This window comes from Pristis pectinata, chromosome 10, assembly GCF_009764475.1.
Source record: "Pristis pectinata isolate sPriPec2 chromosome 10, sPriPec2.1.pri, whole genome shotgun sequence".
NCBI classification, from domain to species: domain Eukaryota; kingdom Metazoa; phylum Chordata; class Chondrichthyes; order Rhinopristiformes; family Pristidae; genus Pristis; species Pristis pectinata.
In genome coordinates, this window is record NC_067414.1 from 53,865,879 (window position 1) to 53,893,020 (window position 27,142).

A 27,142-nucleotide genomic window follows, 5' to 3' on the forward strand; every position below is an offset into this window, starting at 1 on the left:
TAACCTACGGAGGGTACATTTTTCAAGGATAAACTTGGAGTAAAATATCACTCTTTTAAGAACAGGAATCTAAGAAAAACTTGCCAAGAATAGAGGTGTGGTTAATAAGTCTCTTGTTCTGGTTGACCGATAAGTGTCTTACATTTTCTGCTAATCTTTTACCTGCATGACAATATGTACAAATTCTGTTTTACTGTGTCTGCTTTCTGGCTTGTTAGCTCATTGTACCTTGAAATATAGCTTTTCACTTGAACATGTCCATAAACTTGTAGGTTTTATTATATTTGATTTAAATAGTAGCTATGAAATTAATTACTTCTTACTTATCCGCAACATTCTGAATGCTTGCCTGTAATCCAGAGATTCTTGTAATCTGGCTGAAAAAGGGAGATTTATGTAGAGATCTAATAACTGTAGAACATAGCACATAGAACAGTACAGCATAGCACAGTACGGGCCCTTCAGCCCAAAATGTTGTGCTGACCTATATAAACCTACTCCATGAGCAATCTAACCCTTCCCTCCTACACAGCCCATAACCCTCCATTTTTCCTTACATCCATTTGTCTAGCTAAGAGCCTTTTAAATGTCCCTGTTGTATCAGCCTCTGCCACGATCCCCAGCAGTGTATTCCAGGCACTCACCACTCTCTGTGTGAAAAACCTGCCTCTGACATCTCCCCTAAACTTTCCTCCTCTCACCTTAAACAGATGTCCTCTGATATTGGCCATTGCCTCTGTGGGGAAAAAGGTGCTGGCTGTCCACTCTATCTATGCCTCTCGTAATCTTATACACCTCTGTCAGGTCACCTCTTATCCTCCTTCACTCTAAAGAGAAAAGCTATAGCTCACTCAAGCTTTCCTCATAAGACATGTTCTCTAATCCAGGCAGCATCCTGGTAAATCTCCTCTGCACCCTCTCTAAAGCTTCCACATCCTTCCTATAATGAGGTGACCAGAACTGAACACATTGCTCTAAGTGTGGTCTAGCCCGAGTTTTATAGAGCTGCAACATTACATAGCGGCTCTTAAACTCGACTAATGAAGGCCAGCACACCATATGCTTTCTTAACCACCCTGTCAACTTGCGAGGCAAATTTGAGGGATCTATGGACTTGAACCCCAAGATCCCTCTGTTCCTCCACACTGCTAAGAATCCTGCCATTAACCTTGTACTCTGCCTTCAAGTCTTTTGCACTAAGGAGATGCCAATCAATATTAGTGACAACAATCCTGTTATTTTTGCACCTTTCCAAAATCTGCCTACTTATCTGCTCATCAGTGTCCTGGTGGCTACTGGGCGGCCTGTAGAATACTCCCAGTCGAGTGATTGCTCCCTTCCTGTTTCTAACTTCCATCCACGCTGACTCAGTAGACGATCCCTCCATGACGTTCTCCCTTTCTGCAGATGTGATACTATCCCTGATTAGCAATGCAACTCCCCCACTTCTTTTACCTCCTTCCTAATCCCTTTTGAAACATCTAAACCCTGGAACATCAAGCAGCCAATCCTGCCCTTGTGACAGCCAAGTCTCTGTAATGGCCACAACATCTTAATTCCACGTGCTGATCCATGCTCTAAGTTCATCACCCTTATTCTTAATACTTCTCACATGAAAGTAAACACATTTCAACCCATCCAACTGACTGCATTTATGCTCTATCTACTGCCTATCCTTCCCCACAGTCTCTCTGCACAGCGACATCTACCTTTACACCAACGGCTCCATCATCTGACCAAACACTCTGGTTCCCTTCCCACTGCCAACCTAGTTTAAACCCTCCCCAACAGCTCTAGCAAACCTGCCTGCAAGGACCTTGGTCCCTCTCGAGTTCAGGTGTAACCCGTCCCTTTTGTATAGGTCATACCTTACCCAGAAGAGATCCTGATGATCCACAGATCTGAAACCCTGTGCCCCGCCCCAATTCTTCAGCCACGTATTCGTCTACCATATCTTCCTATTCTTACTGTCACTGGCGCATGGCACAAGCAGCAATCCAGAGGTTACTGCCCTTGGGGTCCTGCTTTTTAGCTTCCTTCCTAACTCCCTATATTCACTTTTCAGGACCTCATCCCTTTTCCTGTCTATGTGTACCATGACTTCTGGCTGCTCCCCCTCCCCCTTAAGAATGCTGTGGATTCAATCCGAAACATCTATGACCCTGGCACCTGGGAGGCAACATACCATCCGGGAGTCTCGTTCTCATCCGCAGAATCTCCTGCCTGTTCCCCTAACCCCTATCACTATCGCACTCCTCTTCTCCCCCCTTCTGTGCCACACAGCCAGACTCAATGCCAGAGACCTGGCTGCTGTAGCTTTCCCCTGGTAGGTTGTTCCCCCCAACAGTATCCAAAGCGGTCTACTTGTTATTGATGGGGATGGCCACAAGGGTACCCTACACTGACTGCCTAGTCCCTTTCCCTCTCCTGACCGTCACCCATCTAGTCAGTTCTAGCGTTTTCATTTGGAGCAAAAATGGATACCAATTGTACAGAAGGTAATAAAAATGGTACTAGATCATACAATATAAGATTAATAGTTATAAGCATTAGTTAAATAAGAGCAATTCTGGCAAGATTGGAGTTTTGGACAAATCCTGGAAAGTTAAGCAACAAATGCATAACTAGTGCAACTTAAGGTATGTTGTACTCTCGGTATCTATGCTAATTAACATGTAGTATTGTTCGTGCTTATACTGTCAGCTCTCTGTTTGTCATAATGCCAAAAGCCTAATGATGAAAAATTAAGGTCGTTAAACTTCAGATTGTTTAATATGCTTTATTTCCAAAGTAAAACTCTGTAATAGTTTTCCTCTGATAATAAAAATTTCCAGCTCAAATATTTACTGAACCGCTGGACATTGGACTGGATCAGGCTTGATCCAAAGCATTGCTCACTCTCACCTAACAACACTAACTCTGCTGTAACTCAAAGCTTTTACAGCCATGTGGCTGTCAATGACCTTGAAACCTTGGATCTGTGGCCTTCCCATGACTGGAGCAGGCTGTGAGTGACAACACACTGAGGCCTCACCCTGACAGACTTGGACTTCTCAGGTGGTCGAAACCCTGTCTCATCTTACATGGTCACAGACAATTAAAAACAGTTGAAATTCATTTAGATAATTAAAGATAATATTAAAAGCAATAAAAAATGTAAAATAATTTCATTTTAATCACTGTTAGCTAAATAAAATATAATTATATGGAGAAGTAAAGAAAAATAAAAAATTAAGCTAACAGTTTCATTTTAATTAAGGTTGCGATAGCACTCAAAGGTTGGTGTAGATTCAGTTTATCCTGCCTCTTGGCTCAGTAAGTTACAGAATGCCCTTGGACCCAGAGGTGAGCCTGGGGCAGAGTGAGAGGTAAGATGCATCCACATCAGCCTTCTGGTGCATTCTGTTTCACACTACTGTGCCAGTCAGGAATGTGATGATTGGCACACTGCAGCTAATTACTGGTTCTCTACAAAACTGCTGGGTGGCACTCAGTATAAACCAGCCAATTAACGTTCAAGCATCTCTTGGTGCTGCGAGAGATCTCATTCCATTGCTAAAGACCATCACTAAACATCGGATTGCTAATAATTTACAATGCATGACCTGGATTCTTTGCCTGCCAATTGTGCTGATTGAAGAGGTGTGAGCAAAACTACCCATGCCAGAAGGGGCCTCCTGATTTGTTTGGATGTGCACTTGAGCTGCACTCTGCAAGGCTATACACCAAGAATGGGGAAGTAGCATTAAACTGGATAGATTTTTTTTGGCTGACATGGACTTGTTGGACTGAATGGCCTCCAATTATGCCCTAGATCTCTATGACAATACTATTCCAGTTTAGAGGCAGTTACATGTAGAAAGGCAATGTGCAGAGTCTCTCACAGCACTCTGGGCAGCAATATAGTAACTAGTTTTCCCATAGTGGAAGGAAATGGTATTTAACATACTGCCAGTGGAATGATTTCTCCATAACATATTAACTTTTCCAAATGGAATTTTTTTCTGGGAATGCCTTGGAAAAAAGGACTCTTCTTCTCTTTTTAGGCTGCATCAAAATGCAGGATCCTGATACCCAACAAATGGCACATGTTGAACAGTTGAGGTGGCAGGAATTACAATGAAGGCCATTTTTGCTCCTTTACATCATACAAAAACCCACACCTGGTCAGGCAGAGTTCATTTCCCCCATTCCCATTGTATCTATTAGTCCATCCACCATCCCATCACCTTCCTCCATCAGACAGGCTAGTTGAAAGAAGAGGTTAGAATTATTGATGCACTGTTGTATTAAATATTATCAGCATCACTCTTTGGCAGAGGATAGTGAAAATGTAGCATTACATATTGCACAAGTGTGACATTTACAATTCCAGGTGCTAATTCTGGAGAACAAAAAAGACCTGTTACAGTCACAAGCCAAAGGTGATTGCTCAGTCAACTTTCCCAGTTATATCTTGTCTACTGTCTGCAAATAAAACTCAGATTCAGAATCAGATATATTATTATCACTACTTATAGGATGTGAAATTTGTTGTTTTGCTGTGGACTGAGGAAGAGATACAGATATGATATCAAATCAGCACTCTTCCCAAGAGAAAGCCCTAAAAGATATTTCAAAGTTAAGCCATGGATTATTGAATAATGCCACAGTTTCATAGGCAGCAAAAAGTCAAAATATGAAAATTTTCTATGATTTTACACCAATTCTAGGGTTTTTTGATACCAGGTATTTACAATTGTGGTGGAAAAGTGCAATGAAATTTGATCCAACTGTGATTGATGTTCCAATCCAAGGACATAGAGCTATGAAATCCAACATGGTTGAATTCCCTTTAAACATTTCATGGACATGGATTTTGGTGTTATTATTGCTCTCCACATTATGACATTGCTTTGCACAGACCCATCATGGTAGTGCTTCAGCATACTTTTAGCACGTGGATCAATTTAAGATCAGTGTCTGCTTGGACAGATACAAGGCTGCCATCCCTAAGAGCTTTTACTGCATCACCCTGGGCTGCAGTAAACAGAGTTCTGTCAGTGGCTCCTCTCATCAGCCATAAATAAATACTGGTTAAATTTAAATGCTATATAAGAAATTAAGTTTTCATCCCTCAACTCATGATACAAAGATAAAAATGGTGAATTTCACTCATCTTGTGATTACTGTGAGTGGATTAATGTATGTTTGCCACATTTTTGGCTTTTGCACTTCAGTCTATGTATAGGTATCTTTTACCTCTTAATTAACGAGAAGTTTGTTGTAAAGTTGGAAGGTTGGAGATGGTGGTCTGGGAGTAGGCTGTTTGTGTTTATAAAACTAGGACAAGTAATGAGCTAATAGTGCTGACACATGGAGTCAAGTTCAGTAGATTGATGGGATGAAAATTCTCCCAGATGGCTCTAAAGTATTTTATGAAACTAATTTGTATATATCCAACCTAGTTCTCAATGGGCAATGGTCCAAGTGAACAAACAGTATTAATTTATCAACATTTGGCAATTACATCCAGAAAAGTCATAAGATTAGGCAACTGGAGAAAACCACACACATGAAATGGAGTCCCTGGGGGCAAAGGTTGCTATTGATGTACTGAGTAGCGTTTAAGGTACTCTGTATCTAGACATGCTGACAGATCTTGGAATGCATGATATTGACACTGGGGCTGATTCCAAGAAAAATTCCCAGAACCATAGGTAACCCCAAGACTGTTGAAAGGCACTCTAGTCTTCTCTGTACTAACTCTCTTTCCTTTCTCTCCATTCGTATGAGCATCTCACAGCTGAATTATAACGTTGCTGAATCAGAGGGAAATCTGCTGGACTCTCATTTCCTCCTTCTACTGCCATGTATATATAAAAATCAATAAAATGCAAATGCTGCAAAACTGAATCCCAATCCTGGTGGCACATATGTGAGGAAATGCCCAAAGTTATGTGTGACATTTTCCCCACATAATCAGGGCATGATATCATTGTATCAAATTTCACCAAAATTTATCCAAATATAATTTACCATGTTCTAATTGAGTTATAACCCTTTATACATCATATTATTCACATTAGGTGATTTTCTAAAGTAATTAATATTTTTGAACATGCATCCCTTAAGTGTGTGCTTCACAGAGGAAAACATATTGAACATGAAATATGTGCCTGTGTCAGAGCAAAATTTGATCTTTAACTTCTGCTTTTTACCCTGAATAAACTAAAACTGAGATTTTTTTTGAAACGGTGGTACCTATCCAGACTGATCAGAGATCTGTTCTTCACTCTATTCTGATTCAGTTGACAATAGCCTCAGTGCCTCCTACGTTAGGGACATGTAGACGCCACGGCCAAGAAACCTCACCAGCACCTCTACTTCCTCAGGAGGCTAAAGAAGTTTGGCATGTCCCCCTTGACCCTCATTAATTTTTATTGATGCACCATAGAAAGCATCCTGTCTGGATGCATCATGACTTGGTATGGCAACTGCTCTGCCCAAGATCGCAAGGAACTACAGAGAGTTGGGGACACAGCTCAGCACATCACGGAAACCAGCCTCCCCTCCATAGACTGTGTCTACACTTCTTGCTGCCTTGGTAATAAAGCAGCCAACGTAATCAAGGACCCCACCACCCCAGACATTCTCTCTTCTCCCCCTCCCATTGGGCAGGAAATACAAAAGCCTGAAAGCATGTACCACCAGGCTCAAAGACAGCTTCTATTCCACTGTTATAAGACTATTGAAGGGTCCCCTAGTATGATAAGATGGACTCTTGACCTCACAATCTACCTTGTTATGGCCTTGCACCTTATTGTCTGCCTGCACTGCACTTTCTCTGTAACTTTAACACTTTATTCTGCATTCTGTTTTTTTTTCCTTGTACTACCTCAGTGCACTGTTGTAATGAAATGATCCTCATGAATGGCAAGCAAAACAAAGTTTTTCACTGTACCTTGGTACATGTGAGAATAATAAACCAATTTACCAATTTAATTTAATTTAAGGAGTAAGCAGTAAAGTCAAGTAAGTTAGAGAGCCTATAACCAATCACTATGGACCTGGAACAGCATGAGATTAAATAAATTACTGAAGTTAGAACCTGAGGCAAGTTTTTCTGAATGCGTGCATCATGATAAGAGCCTTGCCCACTGGGATCATGAACACTGACTCATGAAGGAATGAATGCAAATTATGTTTATCAGCCACTGTGAGTAGACGAGAATTACATTGCAATACAAATTAAGCAGTTGCAGGAGTCAGCCCCAAAGGGCTTAGTATGAAGTGTGAAAAAATTGTGCGGAAGGGTTGGTCAATTTTTATCCCATCGCACTAGCTGGATCATTTTCTCTTTCATTTGGTGCAAATTATATCCATTCAAAACTCAGCCATCAAGATCACTCCGGCCAAAGGACAGCCTTGCAAACCACTGTTTCAGTAGCTATTGCTCATGAAGCTGTCACTAGTGATAGTGCGCTGTTATATTTTGACTATCTGGCACAAAGATTTGTGTTTAAACAGGACAGCCAAAAGGAAATGAAATGATACCCATAAAATAGAGGGGCCTCTCGAAAGAAAATATGTTTTTACTGCTATAGCTCCTGAAACAGTGTTATTAATTTGTGGGTTCTGTTGTGCAATGCATTGGCACTGCTTGCACTAAAACTGTGAATGAGCACAGCAAGCTTTTGCTGTGTTTGTTTACTGGAAAATGCTCTGGGTTGTTTGAGCATACATGTCATTCATTAAACTGTTATTACCCACCAAGGTCATATTTGCCATCAAATAAAAAGTGCCTCTGGGGCCATTAATAAATTCCATTAGCAGTCAGATTTCTATTTTAGGAGCATTGTCAGCTTGTTGATGAAGATCATTCTCTGTTAAAGGGGAGGATGGTGTCTAAGTTCTTAGAGGGAGTTTCTGCATGCAATGTAGGAAGCTATGAAAGGCTTCACAAAAACAAGACTTCTGTTCCCAATTGGCATATGTACACTGATTGCCAATTTTTCATTTATACCAGACAATTGTATGTTTATTATACAGTTTGTGAAGAGTTGATCAATTGATTTTGTTCTTGTTCCACTTCGATGAAGTATATAAGGTTACAAACTTGCACACAGGCAAATTAATTTCAGTATAGTTAACTGTCAGGTGATGCATGGAGTACCTGTAGAGAAGATGCAGGAAATACTAAAACCTTGGCCCATAAGTACATGATCGCCTCCACTAAAGCTAAGAGTGAAGTCAGAAGAAATAATTTTGCCCAGAGTGTGTCTGAGGAACTCCTTGCCACAGGTAGCGATTGAACTACGTTTTAGGAGAATTTGAATATGCGTAAAGGGGAAAAAGAAATAAAATGAACAGTTAGATCGAGAAGGTGGGTGGAGGTGTGTGTAGAGCATAAACATCAACATGGGCAAAATTCTGACCTAATTCTGTGCTTGTATATTCTTTGTAATCTGTACAGGATAGGATGGGGACAATGAATTTCCTTTACACTTATTCATTTCAAAACTTTGATGGAAGTTCTGTGGAAGCCATGCTTGCATGGGACTTCCACTGAAGTAACTGCTGGGTGACTCAGCCAGCTGAGGAAATTCAGCCACTCATTAAAGTGCCTGTTCTTGATAATTGCCACCAAAAAGGAGGTAAGAGTTTGGATATGAATTCAAAGCAGTCGGGTCTTGGGTCACAATTAATCAGCATTTTTCTGCTGAAGGGGATTGCAAGGTTACGATGTTACACAGATGGTGAAATCCACCAGAGGGAATGCGAGTGTGCTCTCGGAGGTGTAAAACAGGCTTTGCATCATCAGATTTCTAGGTCAGGGACTTAAATTAGTTATTGACTATGTAACTTACTTATAGTAGAAATTGCCTTTGTCAACAAGTGATCATTTGGAGGAAAATACTTCTCTGAATTCCAGAGGTGAGGTGAGAGTAATTGAAACAACATTTAACAAAGTATGGCATTAAAGAACCCTGATAAAATTGAAGTCAATGGACATCAAGGGATAAACACACCAATCATTGGAGCCATACCTTGCCAAGTGCTTTGTGTTCCTGCTTATCTCCCTCCAGCAGTTGTCTCCAACCTCCACACCCCTCCCCCCCCCCCCCCCACATCGTTCCCTCTGCCTCTCATTTTTTTTTCTCTCTCGGTCTGCCTCCATCTATCTCCCAGCTCCACCTCACCTCCCCTCCCGTACCTGGCGCAACCTGCCTGTCATTTTACACCCCTGCTCAGTCTCACCATTCGCCTTCTCCTCTTTGTACTGGCTATCTCCCCTCTCAGTCCTGATGCAGGGTTTCGACCCGAAATGTCCACAGTTCCTTTCCTCCCACAGATGCTGATCGATCCGCTGAGTTCCTCCAGCAGATTGTAATTTTAAGGAATAGGTTAACAAGTGGCAAGTTACAGTCATGCCACGAAAGGGCCTGGTAATGACCATCTACCCTTGACATTCGATGGCATTATAGCCAAGCCCCCCACCATCAACATCCTGGATTTACCTTTGACTAAAGCATAACTGGATTAGTATCATAAAAACTGTGTCCGCAAGAGTTGGTCAGAGGCTGGGTACTCTGCAGAGAGTGACTCACTTCCTGGCACCACAGAGCCTTCCCACCATCTGCAAGGCACGAGTCAGAAGCGTGATGGAAAACCCTTCACTTGCCTGAATGAGTGCAGCTTCAATAATACTCAAGAATCTCAGCACTTCCCGGGGACAAAATAGCCCATGTGATTGTCACCTGATCAACCGCCCTAAGTATTCATTCCTTCCATCAGAGGTGCACAGTAGGTGCAGTCATAGAGTCAGAAAGTCATAGAGTCATACAGCATGGAAACAGACCCTTCGGCCCAACTTGTCCATGCTGACCAAGATTCCAGCTGGTACCTGGTACCAACTAGTACCTGCCTCAACCACTTCCTCTGGTAGCTCATTCCATATGCTGTCCACTCTCAGATTCTTGTGAAATCTCTCCCTTCTCACAAACTTATGCCCTCTAGTTCTTGATTCTTCAACCATGGGAAAAAGACTGTGCATATTCGCCCTATCTATGCCCCTCATAATTTTATACACCTCTGTAAGATCACTGCTCATTCTCCTACGGCCCAATGAGAAAAGTCCCAACCTGCTCAACCCCTCTCCATAACTCAGTCCCTTGAGCCCTGGCAACATCCTCGTAGATCCCGGTACTCAAGTGCATGGAAACACCACCACTTGCAGGTTCCACTCCAAGTCACACAGCATTCTGACTTGCAAACATATCCTGGAACTCTCTCCCCAATAGCACCACCTTCTCAGTTAGTGGTGGATCATTTACTAATTTGTACTGTTCAAGATTTTGTCATATCCACTAGCATGTAGAGCCCAAATTCAGGTGCAAGCAGCCTCTGTAACAAGTACTTGAATTTTTGGAATGGTTTTCCAATGGTAAGTCTCCCCACCATAAAGTTGGAAATTTACCCCTCTTTCTAGCACTTCACCATCACAAAGACTGATGCAAAAGTCCTGATTTTGACTCATACCTAATGAGATTTGGAGTGTTAAGGGAGGGGGCAGTGCAGGGTTGTAACCCAGGAGGTTACAATAAGGGTAGGTGACTTTACCTTCTTGTCTACACTACACCTCACCACCTCCAAAATACTTTAATCCCAGACTTTGCAGGTTGGTGCTTAGTGTGGAAGGCACGGGGTAATGCTTTTGAATTGTTGATCATAAGCCAATAGAGATTTAATGGTTTCCTTGTTGATCTCAAATGCCTGTTTCCTGGTCAATCACCATCAGGTTTATGCAGAAGTCTCTCCTGGAAACTAGTGATGACCCCCATCTTTTAAAATAATCCAGGCTTCACACCAGCATAGCCTTGTTACACCATCTGTCCTCTTCACACCTGGGGGTAATTATTTTCTATACACATTTCTAAGGTAAATCCTCTGAAGAGCAAATGAGTAAGATGGCCCTGTGCATTTCCATAAATAATGCTATTTGAAACTAAACATTTGTTTCTTCCAATAAAATCTGGTTTCTTCCAGAAAGAATTTACTGTTTCTGCCTTCTTGTAATGAGCTATTTTCATGCCAATGTGGATGTGGTTTCCTGCTGTGTTTTGAAAAAGTGCCCAATATAACTGGCTCAATGCTTGGATTAGTAATTACATCAGTGGGGGAGACTGGGTTTAACAGGAATTCATCCTTTTCAATACATATATCTATATGTAGCGACTCACCGTCCGGGTAAGCGAACCGGCTCAGCAGTCGGGTCACATGGCGTTGGAGCGGCAAGGCCCAAGATGGCGGCGGGCCTTCGTCTTCCCCGAGTGACGGGGAGAACCCACGCGCGGGAAAGACTTGATGACGTAGCATATACGTCATTGCCGGTTGCATTGGGCGGGAACAGTCTCCCTTAAAAGGCCCGCACAAGGCGGGAAAATAAACCAGTTCTGTTCTGAAACTCTATGACTCGTGTCTTGTGTTCATTCCGCGGTAGCAACCGCTACATTGGTGACCCCGACAGTCCAAACGGATTTTGGACCTGCACAATGGATGGCAACGCAGCATCCAACGCAGTGGCACTCAAGCTGCCCACCTTTTGGACATTTCATCCCAGTGTCTGGTTTCACCAGGCCAAAGCGCAATTCCACCTTCGGCGGATCACCTCCGACTCCACAAAGTACTACCATGTGGTCAGCTCTCTGGACCAGGAGACAGCCACCCAGGTCAGTGATTTCATCCAGTCCCTTCCGGAGGAACATAAGTACCCGGCTTTCAAAGACCTTCTGATTCGGACCTTCGGCCTCTCCCGTCGTGAGCACGCCACCCGCCTGCTTCATCGCGATGGCCTGGGGGACAGATCCCCATCCGCGCTAATGAATGAGATGCTGGCATTGGCCGAGGGGCACAAGCCCTGCCTAATGTTCTAACAGGCCTTCCTCGAACGACTACCCCATGACATTCACCTGCTGTTGGCCGACGCTGATTTCAGCAACCCTTGTGAGGTGGCTGCCCGGGCAGACGTCCTGTGGAAGGTCAAACGCGAGCGCGGTTCATCCGTCGGCCAAATCGCCAGGCCGCGAGCCCAATGCCCGCCTGAACCAGTCCCAGCAACCGGGCGACCACACCCCAGAAACACAGACGACGACACTGCCAACCAACTATGTTTCTACCATCAGAGGTGGGGCGCGGAGGCCCGTCGATGCCGCCCACCCTGCAAGTCAGGGAAACACCAGCGCCAGCAGCCGCTAATAGCTACGGCGGCTGGCCACCGACAAAGCCTCCTATTCGTTCGGGACAAGCAGTCTGGGCGGTGTTTCCTCGTCGATACTGGAGCAGAGGTCAGTATTTTGCCCCCGACCGGCCGCGACACTCGTAACAGCAACAAGGTCTGGTACTCAATGCCGCAAACGGCACAACGATACGGACTTCCAGTACCCGTACACTTCAGTTACAATGTGGCGGCAGCCGTTTCACCTGGACCTTCACCCTTGCCACCATCGCCCAACCACTCCTAGGAGCCGACTTCCTTCGGGCCCACAACCTGTTAGTCGACCTGCGAGGGAAACGGCTAGTCCACTCCACAACCTTCCAGACCTACCCCCTGGGAGAAACCAGCCTACCAGCCCTGCGCTTGGACTCCATTTTCCTGTCCGGCAACGAGTTCACCAAACTCCTAGCCAAATTCCCATCAGTTTTGGCACCTCAGTTTACGAATTCTATGCCCAAACACGGGGTCCAACACCACATCATTACCACAGGGCCACCACTTCATGCCCAAGCTCGACGCCTACCTCCAGACAAGCTCCGCCTGGCAAAGGAAGAGTTCCGTCGCATGGAGGAGCTGGGGATTGTTTGCAGGTCAGACAGCCCCTGGGCCTCCCCCCTGCACATGGTCCCCAAAGCCACCGGCGGGTGGAGGCCCTGCAGCGACTACTGCAGGCTGAATGACGCCACCACCCCGGACCACTATCCCATCCCTCACATCCAGAACTTCGCAGCGAACCTACATGGGGCCCGCATCATTTCCAAAGTGGACCTCGTTCGGGGATACCACCAAATCCCAGTTCATCTGGATGACGTCCCCAAAACTGCAATTATCACCCCATTCGGCCTTTTCAAATTCCTTCGAATGCCATTCGGCCTTAAGAACGCCACGCAGACCTTCCAGCGGCTGATGGATGCAGTAGGCCGAGACCTGGACTTTGTGTTCATTTACTTAGATGACATAACTAATCGCCAGCCGTGACCGCCGAGAACACCTTTCCCACCTCCGCCATCTGTATTCCCGTCTCCGTGATTTCGGCCTCACAATCAACCCGACCAGGTGCCAATTCGGGCTTGACTCTATCGATTTCCTCGGCCACAGAATCACCAGCGACGGAGCAACACCCCTACCTGCCAAGGTGGATGCTATCCACCATTTTGCCCGTCCCAGCATGGTCAAAGGCCTACAGGAATTCCTTGGGATGGTCAACTTTTACCATCGGTTCATCCCTGCAGCAGCCCGTATCCTGTGTCCTTTGTTCGCGCTGATGGCCAGTAAGGGCAAGGACATCGCCTGGAATGATGAGGCTGCGGCTGCCTTTGTTAAGACCAAGGTTCTGCCACAGCAATTCGAGCCTACCCGTAGAAGGTTCGACCACATCCACGTTGACCTCGTAGGACCTCTGCCGGTTTCAAGAGGGGCTCAGTACCTCCTTACCGTCGTGGACCGGTTCATGAGGTGGCCAGAGGCAACCCCTCTATCTGACATCACAACTGATTCCTGTGCCCGGGCGCTGCTCGCAACTTGGATCTCACGTTTTGGTGTTCCAGCCCACATCACTTCAGACAGAGGCACACAATTTACCTCCAGCCTCTGGTCTGCATTAGCGAACATGCTGGGGACACAGCTGCACACCACCATGGCCTACCACCCTCAATCAAACGGGTTAGTGGAACGTTTTCACCGCCATCTGAAATCAACCTTGATGGCCCGCCTGAGGGGTCCTAACTGGATTGATGAACTGCCTTGGGTCCTGCTCGGCATACACACTGCCCCCAAAGAAGACCTGCGCGCTTCGTCAGCTGAGCTTGTGTACGGGGTGCCCCTAGTTGTCCCAGGGGATTTCATACCTGCCCTTCGAGACCAAGGGGAACAACCCCCAGCAGTCCTACAAAGACTGCGCGAGAAGCTCGGCTACTTGGCCCCGATCCCCACCTCACGGCACGGTCAAGCCCCATCCTGTCAGCCCAAAGAACTACGAGACTGTAAGTTTGTTTTTGTTCGCAGGGGCACACCTCAGGCGCTGTTGCAACAACCATATGAGGGACAGTGCTGCGTCATCAGGAATAATGGATCCACCTTTATTTTGGACGTTGGGGGCAGGCAACAGGTTTTCACGATGGACCGCCTCAAACCGACCCATTTAGATCTGCAACAACTGGTCGAGGTTTCAACGCTGCGACGCAGAGGTCGACCCACTAAGCGGCGGCTGGCACAGCCCGCGGACCTTGGGGACTGTATCGCCTGTTCTGGGGGGGGTTGTGTAGCGACTCACCATCCAGGTAAGCGAACTGGCTCGGCAGTCGGGTCGCACAGCGTTGGAGCGGCGAGGCCCAAGATGGCGGCAGGCCTTCGTCTTCCCCGAGCGACGGGGAGAACCCGCGGGCGAGAAAGACTTGATGACGTAGCATATACGTCGTTGCCAGTTGCATTGGGCGGGAACAGTCTCCCTTAAAAGGCCCGCGCAAGGCGGGAAAATAAACCAGTTCTGTTCTGAAACTCTACGACTCGCGTCTTGTGTTCATTCCGCGGTAGCAACCGCTACATATGTATATATAAAATTGAAAAAAAATAGAAAAATATAAAGATAAATTTAAGTGAGTGCTGATAGAATGAAAGGAATTATCTTTCAATTAGAGGATAACTTTGACTTTGAAAGACAGGTGAATTGCATCTATTGAGTAGTTAAATAGTTATCAAACTGAAGCAACTTACCTCAAACTGACCATTTCCAGATTTAATAAAGACAGTAAAGGGTGGGGGGAGAGCGGAGGAATGACAAAAATGATCTCAGGAAAATCCTCAGTCATTGAATTCCTTTGGAAATCTGGTTACCTTAATTATATAAAACGTCCATCTTGCTGGCTGGACTTCTTGTGGCTTTGGAAAGCTCTTAGCAAAAAGAGGTCAGGTGATGTGGATCCATCAGTCTCCTCCAAGTCCAACCAGCTAATCTGTAAACGATCTCTCTTACACCTACCCACCAACACTGAGAGCCGTGATCTCTGACTTTACCTCCAGCACCCAATCTCTCCCCAATATCCAAACACCAGGGTTGTGATGAGGCCAAAGAATCAGATTGGTGGGCAGCCCCAACTTGTTACTTTGAGAAAAACTCAACTCACCATACCCAAATTGGTGGCCATAATTTAGAGAGAAGGTTAAGTGGACAGAAAGATTAGAGAAAAGAAATAATATCAGGAAGAGGAGCCCATACTGGAAAACAGGAAATGTGGTGGAATAATAAAAAATTCCAGAAGAATTTGATACATCAGATTGGGAAGATCTCTTTCGACCAGTTGGTGAATCAACACTTTATAATCATAAATTTAAGACCATTTCCTAAAAATTGATGGGAGAATTCAAGAAAATGATTTCTTTACATAGAGAGTTGATGGGACTTGAAGAACCCAGCACAAGCGACATTGTAAGCAGAATCTATAAGAGCCAGCAAAAGTAAGTTAAGAAATTTTCAGAAAGGCTAGGGAAAGGGCAATGAATTAAATTAAGTAGGCCATACTGTCAGAAAGCCAACATAGAGACAGTAGGCCAAATGGCTTCCTACTGTGCTGTAAAATTGAAATTAGGACTCTATTCTATGATTTGTTTGCATTTCCTATTTAAAATCAATACCTTTGTCAATTTAGGCTTTCAGTATAGGAATATCTTGGTCATCAATTGGATTATAAATATAAGTGCTGCTTAGTAAATTGAAATTATGCCCTTTTTCAAAAGTTTAGGATACAGTAAATTATTCCATAATTAGTTTTCTTCCAGTTCCCCTCAGGGGATGTGAATAAGCAGTTCGGATCAATGTTGGTCTCTAAAGATATTATTGTTTATAAACCCATAATTTTCAGAAGTTTGTTATTTTTTATTATTTAGCTCCTGTGTACAAAGCCTTTAGGCTTTTTAAATGCTGAAGACTGCATAAGTCTTAAAGGTTATGAAAGGAGTTGATAGGTAGACTTGGAGGAGATGTTTTCACATTGGAGGGAGACTAAAATATGGGGGCAATAAATATAAAATAGTCATTAATAAACCTAATATTGATTTAGGTAGAAAACACTTTATCCAGAGACTGGTCAAGACATGGAACTGGATGTCACAAGAAGTTGAGGAACATAGCATTTAAAGGAAAGCTGGATAAACTCATGAAGGAGAAAGAAACAAAACATTACATTAGTATGGTCAGATGAAGATGGATGGGAGAGAGCTTGTGTGGAGTGCAAGCACCAGTAAATGGACCAAATGTTCTGCTTCTGTGTTTTAAATTATGTAATAGTCCTGATAAATGCATAGTCCCAAGGAATTTATTCATCTGACTGGAACTAACATTGTTCTTCAAATAATCTAACATGATAAATAGATCTAACTAGATAATCTTGCTATAAATACTGAATTGAAGGAGAGAGAGCCTACTCTGTAAGAAACAAGGTGAAAGTATTTTGCAACCCCAATTCCCATCTCTTGCACACCCATTATAACTTGCATAACAAAAACTTCTTAAAAAAATATCTCAGTACTCGAGCTGAATGATTAGATGGCTGCTGTATCTACCCCTGTCAGACCCACCCAGTGTTAAATTGGAAGTATGTATATTAGAACATTTTAAGCTCTCAGTGTGCCTTTTGCCAAAATCCTGCCTCCCCCAAAAAGAGAGTATGTTCTGTGCTAATAGAATCACCTCATTAAATATTTTATTGCATGCATGTCTGTATTTTCATGAGTGCTTCATAAGAAGAGATCATTCTATTGTTAAATAGTCAGGTCACAGCCCGGAAGTCCTGCCATTTCTGCTGTATCTGCTTCTGTCCCTGTCACCCCATTATCTTGTTTAACCATGGAGTCACCAGCAGCAATAATCCAACTGAATCATCATTGATGCTGTGTTGGGTGAGCTGCCTCTTACCCATAAAAGCCTGGCTGTTCTTTGAAAATGGGTAACAATTAAGGATACCTCAGGCCATGCTTTTCCTGTACAAAGATTGTACCTTGTGTCCCATGCACACAGCCTAAGTAGACATGCAGCACTTTTGCAATAGATGGAAAGATCTTAAAGAGTTGAATAAGAAAAGAATGGCAGAGATAAGGTTAACCAGTTTCAAGTTATGTTATAGCTATAGGTTTCAGACATTGGTAACTGGCAAATACAGAACAGATGCCAGAAAGGATTCCTTCAAGGATTGTATTGTTAGTTTCTGGTTTGGGCATTATGGCAGAAGCAAAATCTCGAGAATCATTTGAGAGTCAAATGTTCTGATTTGGAGATTGTAGGTTTTTATGGAGGAATAAGTTAGATGGATTGAACGAGTTACATCACTTTTGTGATCTTAGTATCGCTCTATTTCCCACATTTTGATATGGAACATAAACACCAGCATGATGTACAATTCCACAGAGTTGTGATTAGTTGTATACTTTGTACATTGTTATTGTCACAGAGTTTGGAGAAAATGTACCATGTTGGTATCAATAATGTGATTAAGGATAAGATTTTATGAAAACCATACATTAAAGTTTTGCACCAGACTTTGCAAGCAGAACAAAACATCTGATACTGATACAGTAATGAAATCAGAGATTGGACAACCTATCATGCTAATGGCCACACAGCTCTCCAGAAACAAGCTATTCATCATAGTGACTTTCTCACTGTCTTGAGTTTACTCACAACTTTTACATGGATGAGTCTGTGTGCCAAAGGTATATTTATTTCTCACATATAATACATGGCTGGAAAGAATAGTAGTCACAAATCAAAAGAGAGGAAAGCTATCGAGCCGCAACATATCCTTCCCTTTTTATGGTGGAAAGTCATCTCTCATAACCCTAACAGCTCCAAAACTCTTAAAAGAGCACTATCATCATAACTATTATTTATTACTTGTCAAGTATGCAACATAATAATCTAACATTTTAAGATACATTATCATGACAGCTGTATGTGTCTTCAACATGATTAAAATACTACACATTTTTTTCCTCCTTAATGACAAAGGATTTGTCATCTTGTCATGTAAATTTGAGACCCTGTAATAGTGGAGACACAAGAGAGACTGCAGATGCTACAAATCTGGAGCAACACACAAAATGCTGGAGGAACTCAGGATCAGGCAGCATCTATGGACGGAAATGAACAGTTGACGTTTTGGACTAAGACCCTTCATCAGGACTGACCCTGTGTGTTGACCCTACAACAGTGATATTTTCAGTGTTTTGGTCCAGGAGAAAGGATTGACAACTATTCCTACTTGTCAGAGCTGCTTAGACATTAAGTAAACAATATATTAATCTTTTGGAACAAAAAAATTTCAAAAGCTGCGTCAAGAACCATCCTGGAAAAATAAGGTGGGAGGTATATCAAAAGAAGGTCACAGGTTCCTCATCGAGTCATTTTTTTAAAAACGTTGGCCTAGAAATTCATCTGCCCAAGCCTGTGTGAAAATAATGTTAATGTAACATTAACCAGTTTTTCATGTTTCTGGGTGGTTTAGTGCTGGTCGACAATAAGGAATGGATTTTTGGTGCTAGAATTCCATGTATGCTTTTTCTGGCACCTAGGTTGCCCAAATGACATCACCAGTGGTGCAGTGCCCAAAATTTGTTTCTGCCAGGATTGTCAGCCTCATTGGTCATAGAAGAGCTTGCTGTTAATTATGCTGAAGACTTAGACTGAATATTACTTAAAGGATAAGACACATCTCTGCATTCACCAGCAGAGCATGACATATTTCTCTGTTAAGCAAACTTGCCCTAAAGGGGATCCCAGTCACCACATCCCCAGGTGATTTCAGGAGGTTCCCCCTCCAAGGTAGATGGCCAGAAATAAATCTTAAAAAGAACAAGTGTTTCTGTATTCATCAGGTCAAAAATTAGCAAGAAACTGTTTAAGGACATCCAGAAGAGGAGGAGGCACATGGCAAGAAATTACCAGTAAAGTGTATGTAAGGGCATAAATATTCTCTATGAATTGGGAGCCTTGCATTGCTGAGGGGAGCCATGTCATAGGAGTCATACAAGCATACAATTATGCCAATCCTACACATTCCCATGAATCCCCCCTCCCCCAGAACTAGATTCTACCACTCACCTATACAGTAGGGGCAAACTACAGTGGTCAATCTCCTGCATATCTTTGGGAAATGGGAGAAAAACAAAACACCCAGATGATACCCACGTAGTGACAGGGAGAACATCAAACTTGACACAGATAGCACTTGAGGTCAAGATTGAACCAAGGCCGCTGGATCTGTAAGGCAGCAGCTCTACTAGCTGTACCACTGTGCCAGCCCAAAATGCTCTTCCAGGAGTGAATGCAAAAGTAACATTCGTCAAAGATAGGTTCCTCCCCCTATCCCTTTGCTGGTAGACCATTTCTCGATGTGCAGTGCAACAGTGAGTAGGAATGCATGGTGTGTAGCATATACCTTAACTTTAACTCTAAGAGCTGTGCATCATTTATGCTTGCTAGGTAAACCTCAGGTAGCAAATAAACACAAGTACTTTCATTGGTCTCAGAGTCAGGGATTGGTCTCAGTCAGGGAACCCATCATTTTTAGGAACCTTGCCCCCAGATCCTTGCGAGCTTTCTCTGCTGATATGTATTGCAAAGGACAACTCAAGAGAAGCTTTCTTGGCAAAGTGAGGAATTTCTATTTTCATAAATGTAACTTTTGCATTCACACCTGGAAGAGATATTTAGTGTAAAAATGGAAAAGGCTGGAAACACTCAGCAGGTCAGAGAACATCTATGGAAGAGAAACAGAATTGATGTGTCTGGTCAAAGACCCTTTGTCAGAACGTGGAATACAAACTAGGAAGCATAAAAAAGGTTGTGAAAGCAGGGCTGCAGCATGTGCCCAGGGCTCAGCTATACTAACGGAGAGAGAAAAATTGAGCCAAAAATTGAGTAAGATGACTTACAGCAGAAATGACCGGCTCTAATCCAGACAGAGAAAGTGAGTTACCCAATATTGAGTGTGGAAGGTTGCACTATGCCCAGACAGAAGATAAGGTGGTGTTCCTCAAGCTTACATTGGGTCTTGTTATAACAGTACAGGAGGCCACAGACAGAAAGGTCAGAGTGGAAGTGTGATGGAGATTTACAACGCCAAGAAACTAGGTTGCTCCTGCAGACTGAATGCAGGTGCTCCACAAAACAGTCACCCAATCTGCTGCAATGTAGAGGAGACCACACTAGATTGAAAGGAGCGCAAGTGAATTGTTACATCACCTGAAAGCACTGTTTGGATCCACAGTGGGAAAGGAAGAGGCAAATAGACAGGAGTTGTCTCTCTTGTTGTCTCTTCTATTTTGGAGAAACCAAAATGTATTGTATTTTTAATACTTTAATCAGTAAAATCTATTTAAGATGTTTTTTTAAATGTCTCTGAATATCATTGGCAAGCTGTCAAAGGCTATTGTGGGTGGTTCTAGGGCTGGGCCTCAGCATCTGCCACCTGAGGCCTGATGGCCACTTGTGGTCCATGGCCCTTAGTGAAGGTCCATTGGGCCATGAGTGGTCACCATGCTTCAGGCTTCTTGGGCTCTATGACCTCCATCTTTGCCCATGGAGGTAGCTCACTGGCTGTGCTGGGATGAGGAGAAGCACCAGCAAAATCAACTACCTTTGATGATGGTTCATGGCATGGGGTGAAGCTATGAGGTATTGTTGGGGAAGGCACCTTGGAGGAGAGTTAAGTGATGTCCTCTAACAGTTAATGGTTTGAATGTGGATTCATGAAGAACACTGCTACTCTTCCTTGTTATGATTGCTCCGAACACCCATGTCAGAGCAGCTGAAGAAGCCAACTCCACAACAACAACACTCAAGATGGACATTTGTGAATTAGTTTTTCAAAGGGTTCTAAAACAGGCTTCAAGCACTTTCTACTTACTAAATAGCCCTAATCAACAAGGCAGATGACATGCTTCCTGCATAGAATAAATGCACGCCCACCATAAATTAGGAACCTGTTCTATTTCTTTTTAAAACTTCTATGGTTTTCGCTACCTCCGTGTACAGATTTAGCAAATGTAGGCATGGGATGATATTGGGCCCACAATGTTTAGCGTCAAGAGGCCACGGGTTGGTAACAGTAACAGAATAAGAGAATGGTAACGGAATAAAATTATTAATGGTAACAGAATAAAATTATTATTAGAAGTTAATTTTTTGCAACAATATGTTATACCATTATACCTCCTCACACATTTACTGTTAGTCAAATGCTATTGCAAGTTTCTGATGATTCACATAAACTCTAGTAATCTATTTATAAACTATATTTCCTGGCAGCATAAAAATATTATCCTTTTAGAATAATGCCAAACCACCCAAGAGAACATGTATTTTGTTTTCTCAGGTGTTATTTGTTAAGATTTATAGTGACAGGTAATACAGTTAAGACCCAAAAATGCACAAATTGAGAAGCAACCTGCTAAAAGACATTTGATTAAGGTCAGTATTTAATTACTGTGCTGCAATTCCAATCAGGAAGCAGTGAATGATAAGAAAAATATTGGATGTTCATCACATTCAAATAATAATACATTTAATTTGAAACACAACATCCTTTCTCTTGACCTCTAACAGCTGTGTTGCAAAATATTTGCTGTCAAAACTTAATAATATTCTGTTTAAGATAGTTGAGTAAGATGCTACAAAAAGTATATATTTTAAGAAATTTTATAAGGAATAACCGTAATTGCCCTGGCAAAGATGAAGCTGAGGGTTTTCTTGAACTGTTGCAGTCCCTCTGGTGAAAATATTCCCACAGTGTGATTTAAACCTAGCCATAACGAAGGAACAGTGATACATTTCCAAATCAGGACAGTGTATGACTTGGAGGGAAACCTACAGCTTGTGGTATTTTCATGAGCCCACTGCCTTTGTTTTTTAGATGGTGGAGGTTTCAGGTTTAGAAGGCATTTTCAGGATAACCTTTATGATAAGATAAGATAAGATCTTTATTAGTCACATGTACATCGAAACACATCTTTTGTGTAGTGATTTTTGGGGGGCAGTCCGCAAGTGTCGCCACGCTTCCAGCGCCAACATAGCATGCCCATAACTTCCTAACCTGTACATCTTTGGAATGTGGGAGGAAACCGGAACACCCGGAGGAAAACCACACAGACACAGGGAAAACGTACAAACTCCTTACAGACAGTGGCCAGATTTGAACCCAGGTCGCTGGTGCTGTAAAGCATTATGCTAACCACTATGCTACCGTGCCTGCCATTTGCTACCTTTATAAATAATTGCATTGCATTTTGTATACATTGCAGCCAAATGTGTGATGGAAGGAGTGAGTATTTAGATGATGAATTGTGTGTCAATTAACTAGGCTGTGCTCTGAATGGATGATGGTGAGTTCCTTGAGTGTTGTTGGAACCTTACCCATCCAGCAAAATGGAGAGTATGTAATCATGCTCCACAATTGTAGATGGTGGAAAGTCTGTGATGAGTCAGGAGATTATGTACTTGTCTGACTTATACTTAGAAGGTCAGTGTTTATGTGCAAGGTCCAGAAAAGTTTCTTGCCAGTGGTGAACCCAAGTTGGATTTTTTTTACATAAAATATACAACAGTTACTTACTTGGAAAACTCTGAGAGCACAACCCAAACCTGTGACCTCTGGCACCAAGATGGAAAAGGGCAGCAGGTACACAGGAACGCTAGCACCTATGTGTTCACCTTCAAGTCACATTGGAAATGCATCACACTTCCTTGATCATCAATGTGTCTGAATCATGGAACTCCCTACCCAACAGCATTGAGGGAGTATGGCTGCAGTTGTTCAAAATGGTGGCTCAATGCAACCTTTGCAAGGATAATTAGGGACAACAGCAGGCAAATCCTATCTTTAGCAGTAAGTTGCCTGTAAACACCTAATACATGATGACACATTAAAAATGTACGTTGGACCCATCCAGCAAGGTGCAAGTTGTCCAGAATTGTGCCTGTTTGAGTTTCCATGTTGCCACACATTGTTGGAAGGTGGAATGGGGTGGGGATATTTAGGCATTGGAAACCTCATGTGTTGAACACAGTTCCCAAGCTCATGGGTGGATTTACCAATCTGATGTAGTCATTAAATGTCTGCCACTATCTCAGCTGGCCACTGTCGTCCTCACCACCAAACTGTATCAAAATGTGTAACAAATTCATATTGATGTGGCTCTTACAAATGATGAGTATGCAAATTTTTCACAACTCTGCCAGTGTGTGAACCAATGTAAAATTTGATCATTCTTTATTTACTCTGAAATTTTGTTTTTCATGGTTCACATACCATGAAGTCTGACACCTGCTTGACATATGCATAGACTTTGGTAATAGCATTTTCTCAGCTGATGCACTCTGTTTCAGTATTTCTCTTCTTTTGAGTTCCATGCAATCTTTAGTGTTGCCTTGGTAAACTAAATAATGGCTGAAGTGTTGCAACCAGACCTGTTTACTTGGAATTCTAAGCAAGCTAAAAATCATTAACACCAACTATTTGCAAAGCCTTCATTTTACACGAAAGGTCAATTTTGAATAGTATTGTCTATAATTGTAACATGTGGCAGATGTAATATTGATTGGTAGCATTTTAAGATTTGAGCCATGTGACCCACTGCCATCTATATTGTTGCTATCCTGTTCATTATGGAACTTGTGAGGGAGTCTCCCTCTGTGGAGAAAACCATAATAAGGAGAATGCTCACTGCAAGGTTTTCTTTTAGTTAATAAGGTTGCTTATTTTATTGAATAAGATTGCTTACAGTTGCTTTGAATTACTATTTTCCAATATCTTAGATACTGAGGCAATAATATTTTTCCCACATAGCTTTCAGTTGAAGAATCAAACAGACAAACTCCGTATCTTGCATTGTTTTTGGTCAGTAATAATATATGAGGAAATCAGTAATGACAACTTAAAATGTCTAAATGTAATGAGTATAAATGATTAAGACAGAGCTGAACTTGTTTACTTATTTAAGCATTTTGAAACTTGATTGAAAACATTTGTTTGAAAGCAACAGAGGTTTGGTACTTAGGAGAAGTTAACAAGGAGTAGTTTATGGGCACTGAATATTTTTATAGAATAGGATGGCATAAGAAACTCAAAGAATTTGACCCCCTGTTGCACTTTATAAGATCAGACAATTTTATTCTGCATTTCCTATTGGTTCCTTTCCTCAGTGTTGAAAAAGAACTATGGTTTCAAGCTGCAGCAGTGTGTATCAGGAATTTTGTTTTGTGAATGTCAACTGCTTATTCAGTGAATAACGGAACAAAATGAACGAGGAAAATCTTGGAATGACTGAGTCCCAGCCAGGGCAGCAGAAAGCTACAGTGGGCATTGCCATTTTCCCTTCCTGAGGCACAGGCAGGAGCCTAGTTCCTCACTACTGTAATGTCTAAAGATCCTGAAGAATTCATGTGTGAACATTACAAATGTGCCAGGGCCTCTAATGGTGTGATATTCCCATTACTGAATACTTTTTGTTACACTCTGATGATTTTAAGATAAGATTTCTTTATTAGTCACATGTACATCGAAACACGCAGTGAAAGGCATCTTTTGCATAGAGTGTTCTGGGGGCTGCCCGCAAGTGTCGCCATGCTTCCGGCGCCAACATAGCATGCCCACAACTTCCTAACCTGTACGTCTTTCGAATGTGGGAGGAAACCAGAGCACCCAGAGGAAACCCACGCAGACACGGGGAGAACGTACAAACTCCTTACAGACAGTGACCGGAATTGAACCCGGGCCGCTGGCGCTGCAATAGTGTTAGGCTAATCCATCCCGTTCAATGAGAACAAGGTGACCAAAATATTGTTGCCCATTTCCACTCAATTTCTGTTTGCTGCCATTCTTTAAGATGGTGAAAGTGATGGACTGAGTCAGCAGGGACTTTTGCTACTGTATGAGACAAAGTCCTACAGAGGTATGAAGCTCCATTAACTTTGTAATCACTGACAGAGCAGGCTTGGGCAATAGAGGATTAGATCTTGTCAAGTACATTTTACATTCTTGTTCCTGGGACCAACAGAAGCAAGAAAGGCTGAGCATCTGCTGCCCCATGCTCTTCTCCTCTTAGTCCCTATAACCCCTGTGGACTAAGAGGAGAAGAGCCTGAGGCAGCAGAGGCTCAGCAACATAGAGCAAGAGGACTAAATTGCCTGGACAGTGGCCTACTCTGGGTTTGGGATCACAGCAGACACTGGAACCTTGAGCAACAAACAATCTGCTGGAGGAACTCAGCTGGTCGAGCAGCATCTGTGGGGGGAATGGAATTGTCAATGCTTCATGTCAAAACCCTGCATCATGGTTTGGGATACCTACTCTGGGCTGAGAGAAAATTACAATGGCAGGGAAAGAATCCAGTGGTCCTGGCATATGTAGGTACTGATGACACAGGCAGGACAAAGAAAGAGGTTCACTACAAGGAGCTAGGCACCAAATTAAGAAGCAGAGCCTAAAAGGTAATAATCCCTGAGACATGCAAAATATGACAGGACAAATGAGATTAGACAAATGAATGCACAGCTGAAAATCTTGTGGGATAGAAGTAGGTTTTGCTTCATAGGGCACTGACACCTGTACATGGGAAAGTGGGAGCAGTACTGGGGGCACTCGCAAAGTCAGAAGTCAAAGTCAAGTTTATTGCCATCTTCACAAGTACATGTATGCACAGGTGCAATGAAACACCTACTTGCAGCAACATCACAGGCACCTAGTGTTAGAGAAACAACATTCACAAGAAAATCATAAATTAAACATAAATTATACAAAGTTATATAAAAAAGAACACAATTAAAACAAAGAAGACAAAAGTCGATTGTAATGCAAAGTGGTCAAAGTGAAGTATGCTGGGACCAGTGTTCTTACAAGCTCTATAGCTAGTGAAATACAGTGGATTTTAAACTAATTGGTGCGGCAAGCGATCAAATTTGCAAAGATGTTGTAAACCAAAGAGTGGAGATAAAACTAGGGAGAAGGGTATTTACATAGGCAATGTTGGACTGTTTCTGGAGAAACTAGAGCATACAGTTTTAAGAGTAAATTAGTAGATAAGGCTGGAGGGTACAAAATTAATAAAAAAGACAATTAAATGCCCTGTATCTGAATGCAGGTAGCAATCAAAAGAAAACAGATTGACTGAAAGTACAACTAGAAATAAATATGACCTGATAGCCATTACAAAGACATCGCTGGAAGATGATGTGGATTGGGATCTGAATACTGAAGGGTAAATGAGCTTTAGGAAGGATAGGAAGGTAGGAAAAGGTGGTTGATTAAAGAAGGTCTAGGGGAGGAAACCGGAATATAAAAGTGGTTTGGGTGGAGATGAGAAATAATAAAGGCAATAAGTCACTTGTGCAAGTATTGTACAGGCCCCCCAACAGTAACCACTTAATTGGACAGGGAATAAAGGAAGAAATAATAGCTTGTCAGAAAAGTGCAGTGATAATTGCGGTAGCTTATTATCTACATATTGAGTGGAGAACTCTGATGGGAAAAGATAGCCTTGGTGAAGAGTTCAGAGTGTTTTCAGGATAGTTTCGTGAAACAGCACATTCTGGAGCCAACCAGAGAGCATGCTTACTGGTCCTGGGATTGTGCAATGAGGTGGTTTAATTAATGACCTCATTGTGAAGGCACCTCTAAACAGCAGCGATCATAACATGATTGAATTTTACATTCAGTTTGTGTGAAAGAAGCATGGGTCCAAGATTGTTATTTCAAAACAGTAACAACTATGAAGGCATGAAATCAGAGCAAGCTATAGTGAACCGGCAAATTAGCTTAAGGGATCAGTCAATTGAGATGCAGAGCAGTCATTTCAGAATATACAGAATTGATACATTCCAATGAGAAAGAAATTTTCCAA

At 42.7% G+C, this 27,142-nt stretch overlaps 1 protein-coding gene across 3 annotated transcripts in view; it reads left to right on the top strand.

Moving 5' to 3' along the window:
- Nucleotides 1–27,142, top strand: part of rcan2 (regulator of calcineurin 2) — a 230,238-nt gene that overhangs the window by 176,459 nt on the left and 26,637 nt on the right. The gene's annotated exons all lie outside the window — the stretch shown is intronic.